At 36.5% G+C, this 13264-nt stretch overlaps 1 protein-coding gene across 1 annotated transcript in view; it reads right to left on the reverse strand.

Moving 5' to 3' along the window:
- LOC113232031 overlaps positions 1 to 13264 on the reverse strand; it is a 215945-nt gene that overhangs the window by 65604 nt on the left and 137077 nt on the right. The gene's annotated exons all lie outside the window — the stretch shown is intronic.

Consider the following 13264-nt stretch of genomic DNA (forward strand, 5'->3'; position numbering starts at 1 on the left):
GCTGCTTAAAATCGCGCGCGTGTGTAGAGTAGACGATAAGCGACTGTATCACTACTGCATCGCTTTTGCATGATTATTGCTAAAATTCGCCGTGTGCGTGCTCTATATGTGTGTCTATAGCACCCATGACACAGGGTTTAGTGTGGGGCTACTTAAACTAAAAAAAATTTTCTACTCATTTGATCCTACCGTAGAGCACTGATTTTCTATTATACGTTTTTTAAATGCGTTTAGTAGTTTTTGATTGGAATATTGTACATATTTTTTTATACATAGTCGACGATCGACGACGACGACGAGTCGTAGATCTTAAAGGCTCTAATAAATCGGTGACAAAATCTCTACACTACAATCAAATCTCCTGTCATGTGAAAATTGTGAAATAGACTGATTACAACCAGACGCACAATCTTCTTAATACATATTGCCATTTTAATTAAATTTCGAAGTGATTGTCTTGTAAATTGAATATTAAGATTTTTTTTATAATATCTTGCCACAGAACAAGAACAGAACAGAACAAGTTGTGCGTCTGATAGTAAGCTACATACCTGTCCACAACAGTTGCAGTGCCACACGGAGCTTTAAATCGCAAAGATCTTAATGGACACTGCCACTGCTCTCGTCACCCTGAGACATAAGTTGACAAGACTCATGTGCCAATAATTTCACCAGCACCATTACCCTTCGAAACCGGAACACAGTAAAACTGACATTACTGCTTGGCGGCAGAAATAGGTAAGTGGCAGTACTACCCTGGACGAACTCTTTCACAAGGAGCTCTACTTCTACTAAAAATCAATTGGAGAGTGTGTTGTTTGAGGTTCAAGAGTACATTACTTTGTAGGCACATATTTACAAATTACAGTAAAGATACCTGCTAATTGTCCACGTCTCACATTTCTCAAAATTTATTCGCTGACACTGCAGAATTACAAAATCGTGTTAAACTAACAAAACGTCGAGTTATGAAGGCATTTTCTATTTGGCAAACTAAACTATGCACCCACATTCAGTGAACATCATACTGTTAACTACTATTTCTATGCTACCAATCTCCACAGGATAGCTGCTACTAAAAACTTATTTCAGATGGAGAAATCTTGAGTATTAAAGTTTTATTCACAGAACGTAACGAATTTATTAATGAAAGACTCATTGGTGACTGTATAAACAAGTTTGTCTTAGACTATTCCTTTATTTTTTCCATCCTCTAAGGTATCAGTGCACGTCGACCGACAAGCAAAATTTGTGTTATGTCAGGTATGCCATTAACTTTGGAGAGTGCATTTGAACCCTAATGTTTTACCTAACTCTTGTGATAAGACAATTTATGCCTAACAGAATATTGTCATCAAAGTGAAAACTGTGGTTATGCATTTATGTACAGTTTGTTTTTTTAAATGCTAAAAAGTTATTGGGTTTGTAGCATTAGTTTATTAAATATTACCATGATATTGAAATATTTTTTGTAAAATTACTCCACTAGTTTGTTATAATTATTAATACAAAGATCGAACACTAATCGATCGAATGTAAATTCGTAAGGTCTACTGGTGCGTTCCATAGTTCAGTTGGGAGAGTGTCGGGCACGGTATGCTAAAGGCGCCGGTTCGAATCCAGCCGGATTAAAGGAATTTTCTTTAGAATTTGATATTTGTATTAATAATAATTATTGTGTTTACTACCTATGTTTTACACCATATTTTTATCATTTTCTTAAAAACCTACATTCAATATGAAGCAGTGCCTCACAATACATGTAAATCTTTACTACAATCGCTTAAATAGCGTTAGGAGCGTTTAAGGCGATATCAAATCATCACTTTTGTGGGTATAATTTTGTGTTTTATACAAAAGAATGAAACTGTATTTTTTTATTACAACAAGCTACAAGGCCAATTGTAAGACAGTATATTGAATGTACACATACTATAGTGTTTAATAACGGTGTTTTATCCTACGTAAGCTATGTTTCCTTTCTTCCACATTATGAGACAAAGTAAATACTAGAACAGGGATTGCTTGCCGATTGGCTCGCTTTTAGTGGACTTACACAGACAATAATCCTGCATTGGAGGTTCGGAGGCTTCTACCCACTCTTTTGTCTGCGAACAGCCTTGAAGGTATTACCTAACCTCCCTTTGATGAACGTCTTTTTTAATTTCTTTCATACGATTGGATACAAATGACTTATTTAAGCATTTTTGTAGGCATTGATGATTTCGCTTTTTATACGCTAAATTCAAATTTCATGACAATTTGTTTTCACATTTACATTCTAATATAATTACAAGACGATTTTCACATACACCACTTTCTCTATCCCTTAGAGAGAGCCATTTCTCAAAGTGGAACATTTACCTGTTGATACAAAATGTAAACATTCCACTTTAGTATATATCAGTAAATTACAGAAGTAACGAAGAAATTGCTACATTATTCAATTTACGAAAATACCTAGTTGAATAATGAAAAATATGCAAATCACTGTAGTAGCGACAAAATAATAAGTAGGCCATTTGCACGACACAGGTAAACGTCGGGGGTTAATATTCATATCGCACGATAAAGTTTCTCTCACTTTTCGCGACTTCGCGCTAAATGGGGTACATTTTTATAAATTCTCTCTTGCAAATCTGTACGGAGCATAATGGGAAAAGTTGTAACAAGTATTCAGAGCATATTATATGCCATTAATATTCCGAAGAGACGACGTCGTCGGGACTAATTCCATAAAGGTTCAATGAATGAGGCAGAGCTCCGTATGCTTGTTACTCTGTATTCACTGCCACTCGTTCCTCTTAGTTTTATTTTCCAATAGTACCTAAAGAAACCTACACTTCTGTTGAAATTTAAAACACATATTTCAGACAAATATGTTCTTGGTACAGACTTATCAATTGTCAAGTAAACAGCTGTTTTATATAAGCTGTCTTTGTGTTTCTTGGCCTTTTATGGCTTATTTTTCTCCCAACTTATATAATGTGCTCCTATGTACATGCTCTACTCTTCACTAAAAGCACTTTCAAATACAAACGGTTCCATTTGGTATTGCCTATTGTTTATAGAGAAAGGGTAGGATGAAATGTTTTTGGTCGCTTAGACCTCTTTGTCGTTTGTTTTTCGGTTGACTATTGGAGGAAGGAAATACATCCTTTAGTACCTACACCTGTCTATTATATTCAGTTCGATATTTATGAAATTTTAATATAAATTGATATCTATCAAGATAATTTTCATAATGTTGTAATTGTCCATATGATTTATAATCTCAGTATATAGTACTATAAAAACCGACCTCAAAAGTCATTCATCCCCTAGTTTGCCACCTTTAGAGGTGGAATATTGTCTATTTCTAACAAAAAAGAATCATCGAAATGTTCACATCACAGGTTCACAACTGCCGGAGTCATCGCGTAACAAACATACAAAAAAAGTCGAATTGGGAACATCCTCCTTCCCTTTTATGAAGTCCGTTATAAAGGGTTGCCGTTTTAAGACACCACGCTTTTAACATCTGCGGCCTAACTCCATAAATTAGTTAACCTTACTTAAGAGACAAATATTTTAAAAGACAGCAAACCCAGTTAATTCTGAAATTTACGTCTGATTATAGGCAGTGAGCGTCCGACCTTATTTGTGTCCGGAATGTTATAATTGTGCTGTGATTTTCTTTGAGGCCTTTCAAATTCCATAGAACCCGTATTATATTCACAATCAATATATCCACATATTTTGTATGTATATGTATGCCATGGTGATAAGCGATAAGCTTATACCTGCAGAGCCACTCCGAGTTTTGAATCGCAACGATTTAAGGGGTACCACCACTGCACCCGGCGCCCTGAGACATAAACTTCACAAGTCACATGTGCTTATAGTTTCACCAGCACGGGACACCGAAACTTCAAAACCGGAACGCAGTAATGCTTACATTACAGCTTGGCGGCACAAATAGGTATGGTCACAATTTTGAAATAAACCCTTTCTAGAAAGGTCCCGAATTGTCTTTAGTAATCACAGTTCTCATTTATATTTAACATTCACGACATTGTAGGTTACGATTTCAAAGAATGTTGAACCAGGAACTTAAAAAATGTGATGATGTAACCAAAAATTATCAGGCAATGTCACACATACGTAATCCGGGGGTGTTAAAAGACTTGTGACATGTATCATACTTATCTTAATCATTTTAAATAACTGTCTGCTCGGAAATTAAGATTTTTTTAAACAATTTGATAATTAGGTCTCGTGTTTCTTTAAACGTGAGAGCTATGTGATCAAATTTGTGTACTAATACACTAACACCTAGTTACTATATCTTTTTAGTTTTAACCAGAACGTTTAATGACAATAAATAATATTAAATAATGTAATGTGCCAAATAAACCACGTCTCGTCTTAAATTAGGAAATACCCTGTACAATGAGAACCACGGTATTCACTTTGAGATACTTTCCAGAACACCCTGACAAGAACTTGACTGAAAAGTTCACGTCCCAATTTAGTCTTACCAGGAATCGAACCCGGTTCCTCCACATCCAGCGCCTACAGTATAAACCGCTGTGCACCAAAATCAGCAATAAATATTAATAATTATAATACATTTAAGAGGTTTAATTTCAATTCAGTGCTAAAAGTGTGGTAGGTACACAAGGTTATTATAGACTTTAATACTTTCTCGGTTATACACTAGACTATTATCACTAATAACAACCGGTGATCATGGAGCGTGTAACCTCTCTGAAATATTAATAGAAAAGTCACACCGTGCCAGGAAACCTGTATAACTACTCCAAATCTCTTAACATTGCGATCATTAAAACAAAAACAACGTTTGAGTAACAGTACTTCGATTTGTAGGAACGTAAAAATTGAAGCACGTCCACAAATGGACAAAGAAAAAATTATTTGTTACAAATATACAACTCACAATTCATGTTTCAGGTGAATAAAAAATAGTGTTATGTCAACTGGCATTGAATACACGTATTTTTATAATGAGTAGAGTAGATAACATTATACAGTAGAACATAACTTTGTCGTTATTTAATTTATATAATTAATACAAACATAAAAACGTTGTTTTTTAAAAGGGCTTCGAATGATATGGCACGAACGTAAAATAATCTGTTTTCTGATACACAGACGTAACGGTATCGTAATAAAGTAATTTATTTCGTTAAATGCACAGAACATCAATGACAAACCTAGTCGAACCGTGGTATGTCCCACTGGGCATGGGTTTTCACTAAGGTAAGAGTTTATGCCACAGTCAGATACGCAGACTCAATGCGGTCTTCCAGGTATTGTGAACCTAAATGTTGTCACGTTGTTTTCCTTAATTCTTTGTACATAATTTTTTTTATCATTTTCACAATAATTTACTGAAATTATAACTCACAAATACCATTCTTAAAAGTATGTTGTTTTTTATTTGTTTTGGTTTTGTTCATAGTATGTAAGGAGGTACCTAAATTCTATCTACGTAAGTTTAAATAAGTTTACAAAATTAGAAATTTAATTATTTCAATATTACATAAAAGCACCGTCCATTTAATATCTAGCCTTGGTTCTAGTATTTACGCTAATGATGTAAACGAAGAACGAACTTGTTAATCAAGTCCTCATTATTTTAAATAAGAATGTACGTACTCTTTAATTTTTTGTTAGTTTATTGCAAGCGATATTGGTACTACAAAATAAATGTACATTACTATTATACTGGCCACAAGTTTATCCCAGTAAACATACAACAGTCAATATGTTACCTTGGCCAAGCCCGGATTTTAGTTTTATGACCAACCTGACATCGCTGCCCGACCACTAGGTTGCGACAATATAAATTGACATCCTTTCCTAATAACGACATTGTTGCAGAGATTTGTCTTTAACGTCTATCTACGTCCACGAGCATATAACCAAAGTACACTATACATACATATGTATACAACTAATATTTGTTTTTAGTTTTACGGTTGAAATTCAAAAGTTGCCATATTACTTGAGCTTGAGCTTGGCTGTATGATAAAAATCCGTGGTAACAAAAATTTGTCTCACATTCGTATCACAGTTCCTATAAAAAAAAAAATTTATAGGAATTTTGGGTTGTTCTTTGTAAAGAGTAGAGGGGTTTGATCAATGCGACTGTTTGATCGAGTCCAAGTTTGAAAAAAAGTAGATTTTATTAAAGAAACATTATATATTGTAATGTCTGAATAATGGTTATTATGTAATTAGTGACATTGCCAGATCTTTTTATGGTTTGGATTATTTTTGTCTTATAATTCTGTTGCCATTGTTTTTTAATACACTGAACTCACGAAATTGAGTCGAGGTACAGGATTTAGACGATTCTCATACAATGACGCAGGCTGTATATTTAACATAACAATATTGATTTGGTTAATGTGGCTGAGAGCTTATACACGACTGTCGAATGTCGCCAATACAAGCCTCACCATGTGAGAACTCCCTTAGTCTTTGTAGCCTTTGTTATCCCTACATAATCCTAAAATCCTTAAATCAGACGATGTTACATCTTTGCTTTTGATGTTAAGTTTTTGTGAAAATCTTCAAAGAAGTTCTTAGTCGTAGACGGAACCGGAAAAGTAACGGGCATTAATACTCAACGGTCACTCTCGGCTTCCCTATGGAAGTGATCTCGTCTCCACTTAGTTTCTCTTAGATGAGACTACAATGAGATATCCAGTTCTTCGGGTTTCGCTATAGCTACACGGTATGTTTCAACCGGTTCCAGAACCGGAGTTCCGGATCTAAATCGCGTATATTTGTTTTTTCAAACAAACGAGCATTTCGGACTAGTTACAGGGTCCCAAGTCTACTAACTTTCTTGAAACTACTCATCGTTGTAATGTAATGTAATGTAGCATGCACACCTAATGTGTGCGTATTCACTCTGCCCTTGAAAAGGTCCAAGTTATAGCGTTTGGGGAATACGTCCGCAGGCAGGGAATTCCACTCTCTAGTCGCTCGCCATATAAATATGGAAGCGCCTGGGAATATCCACAACATTGGAGTTGAATCCCAGCCCACGTCTAGTCCCCCGATGATGGAAAGGGGAAGGCGGAATCAAATTATACAATTCCATCGCACACTCTCCGTGATATATATATCCTGTAGAATAGAGATAAGCAGGCAACTTTACGGCGGTGTTCAAGGCTCTGCAGCTTCGTGTCAACTAATTCCGAGTCAACTATAAGCCTTTTGGCACGCTTATCTATTGAATCCAAGATTATATTGCAATTACGATAACGCTTGTTAAGTTGAATGGCAGTTGAGTCTCAGTGTCAGTGGAACAGGAACGATAGCATTCATTCATTCAATCGCTAACGATTGATATTGCCCTGGTAATTTTACTATCATTAATAACGCACACACTCAACATAGCTTCGCACTAGGGAAACCCTGTGTCACGGGTGCCATGGACACACGCATAGGCAACCACAAATGACACCCAAACTCACGAGAGAAATAAATGTAGTCCATATAAATATTTCTCCCGGGCCAGGAATCGAACCTGGGACCTCTGCGTGGCTATCCGACATGGTAACCGTTCGGCCACGGAGAGAAATCAACAATTTAGTCATAAAATTTAATGTATTTTTTATACAATGTAACTCGATAATGGAAATGAAAACTTTGAAATTGTATTTAAAAACCAATCGAAAGAAATGTCAAATAATTAGTACATTCGACGTACCATCGACATGCCACTGAATAGCAGAATACTAAAAACATGCAATGGAAATTGAAAAATAGCTCGATGCTAACCACTTATAACCGTTAATCCTACCTTTTAGCAGAATACCCAACGTACAAACTCCTGCCATTAGCACTCTATCGACACAGATTTGGGGTCCAGGTCTTATGATCATGGTTGATTTAGAAGGTATAGCTCATCAAGCACTCTAATATAAATGCAAACCTTGTACTGAACTATTTATTGTCAGATAACAAAAAGTAAAGAGAACGGACACTCTCCGCCTCTTCCTAGCTTTAGATTCCGCACCACGCCCCGCACATTGCCGGTCACATTGACTGAACGACAACAAGGCTACCGGCGAGCCGTTTTCGCGCGAAGACGGCTTTGATATTTGAATATAGTTTTCATTTATTCATTACGAAACTTGTACGTTAATATAAAACATAATTTTACGTTACTATTTATACTGGTCGTGAATTGTGCTGTGTACGGCTGTTTATCATCATTTTCCGAAAGATGAAACAAAGTAAGTAAAAAAAAAGTTATATCTGAGACTCATTCAGTTATTGTTTACTTCATTTATTTACTGCAGAGTAATATATGTATGTATAAAAACACAGATTTATTATATCAATACAATGTGGCGCCATGAAAAGTCATGTCACCCTTGTCTACTAACTCACAAAGGTGAGCTAGTAGACAAGGATTCTCGAATAATATACCTACGTAAGTAGCGAATATACCTAATTATTAACTAAGTAATGATGATCAACTTGGACACGTCCAAAGTTCACGTCCAAAGTATAACATTTTAAGTGCTTTTAATATATTTTTTAAATAAATTTTCAATATTACTCTAGTTAGCCGCTCACGCGATGCGTTCCTCCCACCGCAAAATGGCGGCTATTTGGTTTCGCAAATTAGAAAAGGATTCAGTTTAAATACAAGTTTTTATAAATAAAAATTATTATTCTGCATTGCTAAATAAATACCCTCTGTGCTACCAACAAAAACATCTCAAATAAAATGCAGTAATACACCGCAAATCCTGCACTTAAAAAGCACTAATGAAATTGTTGGTGTACTTGGGTAAATATGATAATATTCCGTTTGAGTGGTTCTAACGTTTACCATGAAATTACTCCTTAAAGTATAGTTTATAAACATATATATTCAGGATAAACTTAAAAAACGTTACTTACGGTATGTTTTCAATAAATAAGCACCGAAATCACCAGCCCAAACAATAACACACACGATTGTCGTGACGTATTTTTGAAGTTGTTTATTTTTTTTTAATGACAGACCCAGGCATGAAAAACTTTATGGTTTGCTAGAGTAGTTACCGAAATAGCAATTAATATTAGTTCTTTTACCTGTTATACCTTCCATATCCGGATAAATCGGTATAAAATCATCACCGGCACCTCTAGGTGTGGTATGCGTCTACGGCTGCATGTATCGCGTGAGCGGTTAGTGAATTAATGAAAAATATGTTATTATGTCGATTTAAGTACATAATAGACATGTGTAATTATTAGGAGTCTGGATTCTATTAATAGAATCATAGATAATAGATTCGCGTTAGCATTTTCGCTGTGTTGCTGATCACATAACGTAATAGTGCAAGAAAGTGATGGGTAACCCTGCCACTCCACGCACTCATTTGCGCGTGTGCAGATAGCGCTTTGCTATATGTAGTAGTAGTAGGTAAATAATTTTCGACCGTTGTATTGAGTGTCCGGGGCGTGCTATTGTGACAAAAGTTATGAATTTAAATATCTTATTTTTAATTTAACAAAGAAAATCACTTTTTTTGTTAAATAAAAGAAAATTAAACAAAAAAAAACAAACTTAAAGACATTATCGAATAGTGCTGTAGTGTTGTCCGTTTTTTCGTCTGAAGAAAACACTGAAACCAAGGCTGGTGGTAAGGAGAAATCATTTTCCTAGTTCAAATTAGTAGTAGTTTTCTTTAATTTCAATGGCCTTTAGCAGCATCCTAGGTAGAAAAGTCTGGTGTCAAACCAAGGCATTCCCTGTACTATGAGTAAGAATTCATGTAACTGTAAATTAATGACGAAAACTTTGTGGGGGATACGTACGGTGTGTTTATTTTATAGTCTCTTAAAATGACCACGCAGCTCCTCTGAGCCGTCGCAGACACCCAATACCCCGACATTTTCAATGTCGTTGTTTCATTATGATTTGAAACCTACAATGACAAGCATCAGATTTCCTAGCGCAACATTTTTGGAGGTTGAAAGATTACCCGCTGATCCGGGAATTGTTACTTCGTAGTATGAAAATAAATTTACGTTTGTTTTAATTATGTAAAGAAGGAAACGAGCAGACTAGCCAGTTGATGAGAGGTGGTCATCGTCGCCCATGGACATTTGCAACATCAGATGAGCTGCCTATGCGTTGCCAGCCTTTGAGAGCCCTGTAAACACGCTTTTTGAAGAACCCCATGTCATAGCGCAAAGGAAATACTTAGGAGGAAAATCGTTCCGCATTTTGCAGGTTCGAGGAAGGAACGAACGAGGTGCACGCATGTAATACAGGTAAACTTTCATTTCGTCGATGTTGATGTATGATTGTTATTTTCTTTAAATTCACCATTGGACAAAACGTCGTGGTAGCCCATTGGTAGCCTAAGACTCAACTCATACTGGCGCAGAGTCGAAGCGTCGCGTCGCGTCCGGTTTTTCAACTGCACCGTCTGGCGACGCGCGTCGACGCGCGACGACGCTCGCATTAGTACGTCGGGATCACAGTATGGTCGGCGTCTGACGCCTGAGTGTCCAAGTAACGCGCGGCGACGCGCGTCGTTGGTCGATTCTATATTTGCATAACAAATTTGTACCTTAATAATGGGAAAATAGAGATGAATATGCTATAGGCGAAAAACATGACGCATCGCGACGCTTCGCTCTGCGCCAGTGTGAGTTGAGCCTTATGGTTTGATATACCACCTCTCAAGCAAAGGGCGTGAAATCGAACCCGGGCTTGCACCTCGGAGTTTTCGCAATTTATGTGCGTTGAAATTTTAATTGAATTGATATTCAATTCAATTTTAAAATTTTATGTGAAATTATTCCACTAGTTTGTTATAATAATTAATACAAAGATCGAACACTCAGAAAAAATTCCTTCGATCCGGCCGGATTCGAACCGACGTCTTCTAGCATACCGTGATAGACGCTATACCAACTAAGCCACCGAACGAACCAGCGGACCTCACGAATTTTTCTATGTGTTTGTTGTCGTGTCTTTGTATTTGGTTTTTCAACGACTTTTTAGCCGTAGCGCCATCCATAAGAAATCTATGAAAGTATTTCGTCACCCAGTTAGATACCTTTACAGCTACCAGCCCCGGCTAGAGATGTCGCTATTCACTGTATTTAAATTTTTATTGAATTGATATTCCATTATTTTTTATGTGAAATTACTCCACTAGTTTGTTATAATTATTAATACAAAGATCGAACACTCAGAAAAAATTCCTTCGATCCGGCCGGATTTGAATTGTTTTTATTATGTGCGTTTAATTTGAAATTTACCGTGAGCTTTTCGGTGATGCAACAATAATATTTCTTACGCTATGACCGGCACGGAGAGGAAGTGCACGGTTTTATCGTTATCATGACGCAATATTTACATTATACATGCGCTGAGGCCGCCGAAGTGTGTTTGACATAAAGGTTACCATGCTTCACTGTTACCTCTCTTAGCTATTATTTAATTTCAAACTTAAACTCACAGTTGAAATCGTAACATTGATTCAACTCTACTGCTCATTCGTAAGGCAGATTAACATGAGAAGAATGTGTAAGTAGCTCGAGGGGTTGCTCTTTGTAAATATATATTTGTACACATTTTTCATTTATAATATTTATCAAAAAAATCGAGACAACTTTATATAGGAGGATACCCTTCCTCGGGAAGGCGAGGATTATGTCGGACAACCTGCAAGAGCTGAACGTGTCCTTACCATGGATTTTTGTTAACCAAGTACGCAGAAGCTGTATAATGCAACCTTCAATTTCGTTAATTTGAGTTTAGTTAACACAATATTTTTTTGTAAAAAAGTCGTTAAAACCAAAAACAAAGGCCTGTTGACTCGATCTAGCTAGTAGCTCAGTTGCAGTAGAGCTCCTTGTGAAAGAGTTCGTCCAGGGAAGTACTGCCACCATACCCATTTTTGCCGCCAAGCAGTAATCTGAGCATTACTGTGTTTCGGTTTTGAATGGTAACGGTGCTGGTGAAATTACAAGCACATGGGACTTGTCAACTTATGTCTCAGGGTGACAGTGGCAGTGCCCTTCAGATTTTGCGATTTGAAGCTCTGAGTGACACTGGAACTGTTATGGACAGGCATGAACCATCAGGCGCACGACTTGTTCGTTCCGTCACAGGATATTATAAAAAAAAATTGGTAGAGCGGTCGCCCTGGGATGGCACAGACGCAGGTTAGAGTCTTGTTAGATCGAAGGAATTTTTGTGTGTTCGACCTTGTATTAGTAATTATATCCATAGCCTAATAGAAATGCTCATCGAATAATGTATCAAGGGATAATGCCCTATTATGATTATACGCCCCTTACGTGTACGTCGTTTCGGATTATTATTAACAAAAGCAAAATCTACATGACGTAGAATTTCTAATCGTTTTCCTTTTCTAAAAATTTTATCATCACAGCAGCGGCAGTACAACCGGAGAATTAAATCTTGCTTTATGTTATGCCTATTTGATCATTATTATCACCAAAAACAAAATCTACATTCGCCAAAAGTAATTGCTTAAGGCTTTCACTTCTCTTATCGACCTGTATGATGGTCACCATACATGTAGTAATGTAATGTGCAGCGTCAGCACAATCCAAGGTCCATGTCTTCATGACTTTTATGCTCATTCATATAATTGGCATCTAAACGCACCAAAATATAGACGGAGTTCATAAATTTTCATTTTAATCGTGTTAGCCGAGGAGGCTATGGCTAAAAGGAGGTTCGCGGTTTTTCCCGTACAAAAACCTTATTATGGTCACCGCACATGTACCGATGTGCCGCGTCAGCATAACTAAGGGACTAATGCTCGCTTTTTGACTGCGCCCTTTTGCGCCCATTCGGATATGATTGTCGACAGTCGTAAAAGAACTTGCCTCGTGAGCGCTCAGCAATTTCGCTGAATTATTCGTTGAATATCTTTTTCAGGTGTTACAATTTCACGAGGGCGTAAAAGACCTTATAATAATGCTTACGACATTTTAAAGCTAACGCAATGTATGTTTTATGTAGATAACTGCATGAAGCTCGTAGCATGCTGGTCCGTTATTTACGAAAACATACAAAAAATACATTAAATTACTAACATACCAGATTGTTCTATTAATAACTACAAATATGAATTGAAAGAAAATCTGAATTTGCACAATAGATACCTATCCAAATCCAATCCAAATGTAAAGATGTGTAGACAGTTAAACTAGCTGTCACAGTAGTTTTAGTTTATGAGGTTTCTGTAAAATA

The sequence above is a fragment of the Hyposmocoma kahamanoa genome, unplaced genomic scaffold, assembly GCF_003589595.1.
Source record: "Hyposmocoma kahamanoa isolate Upper Pololo Valley unplaced genomic scaffold, ASM358959v1 66, whole genome shotgun sequence".
In the NCBI taxonomy this organism is placed as follows: Eukaryota; Metazoa; Arthropoda; class Insecta; order Lepidoptera; family Cosmopterigidae; genus Hyposmocoma; species Hyposmocoma kahamanoa.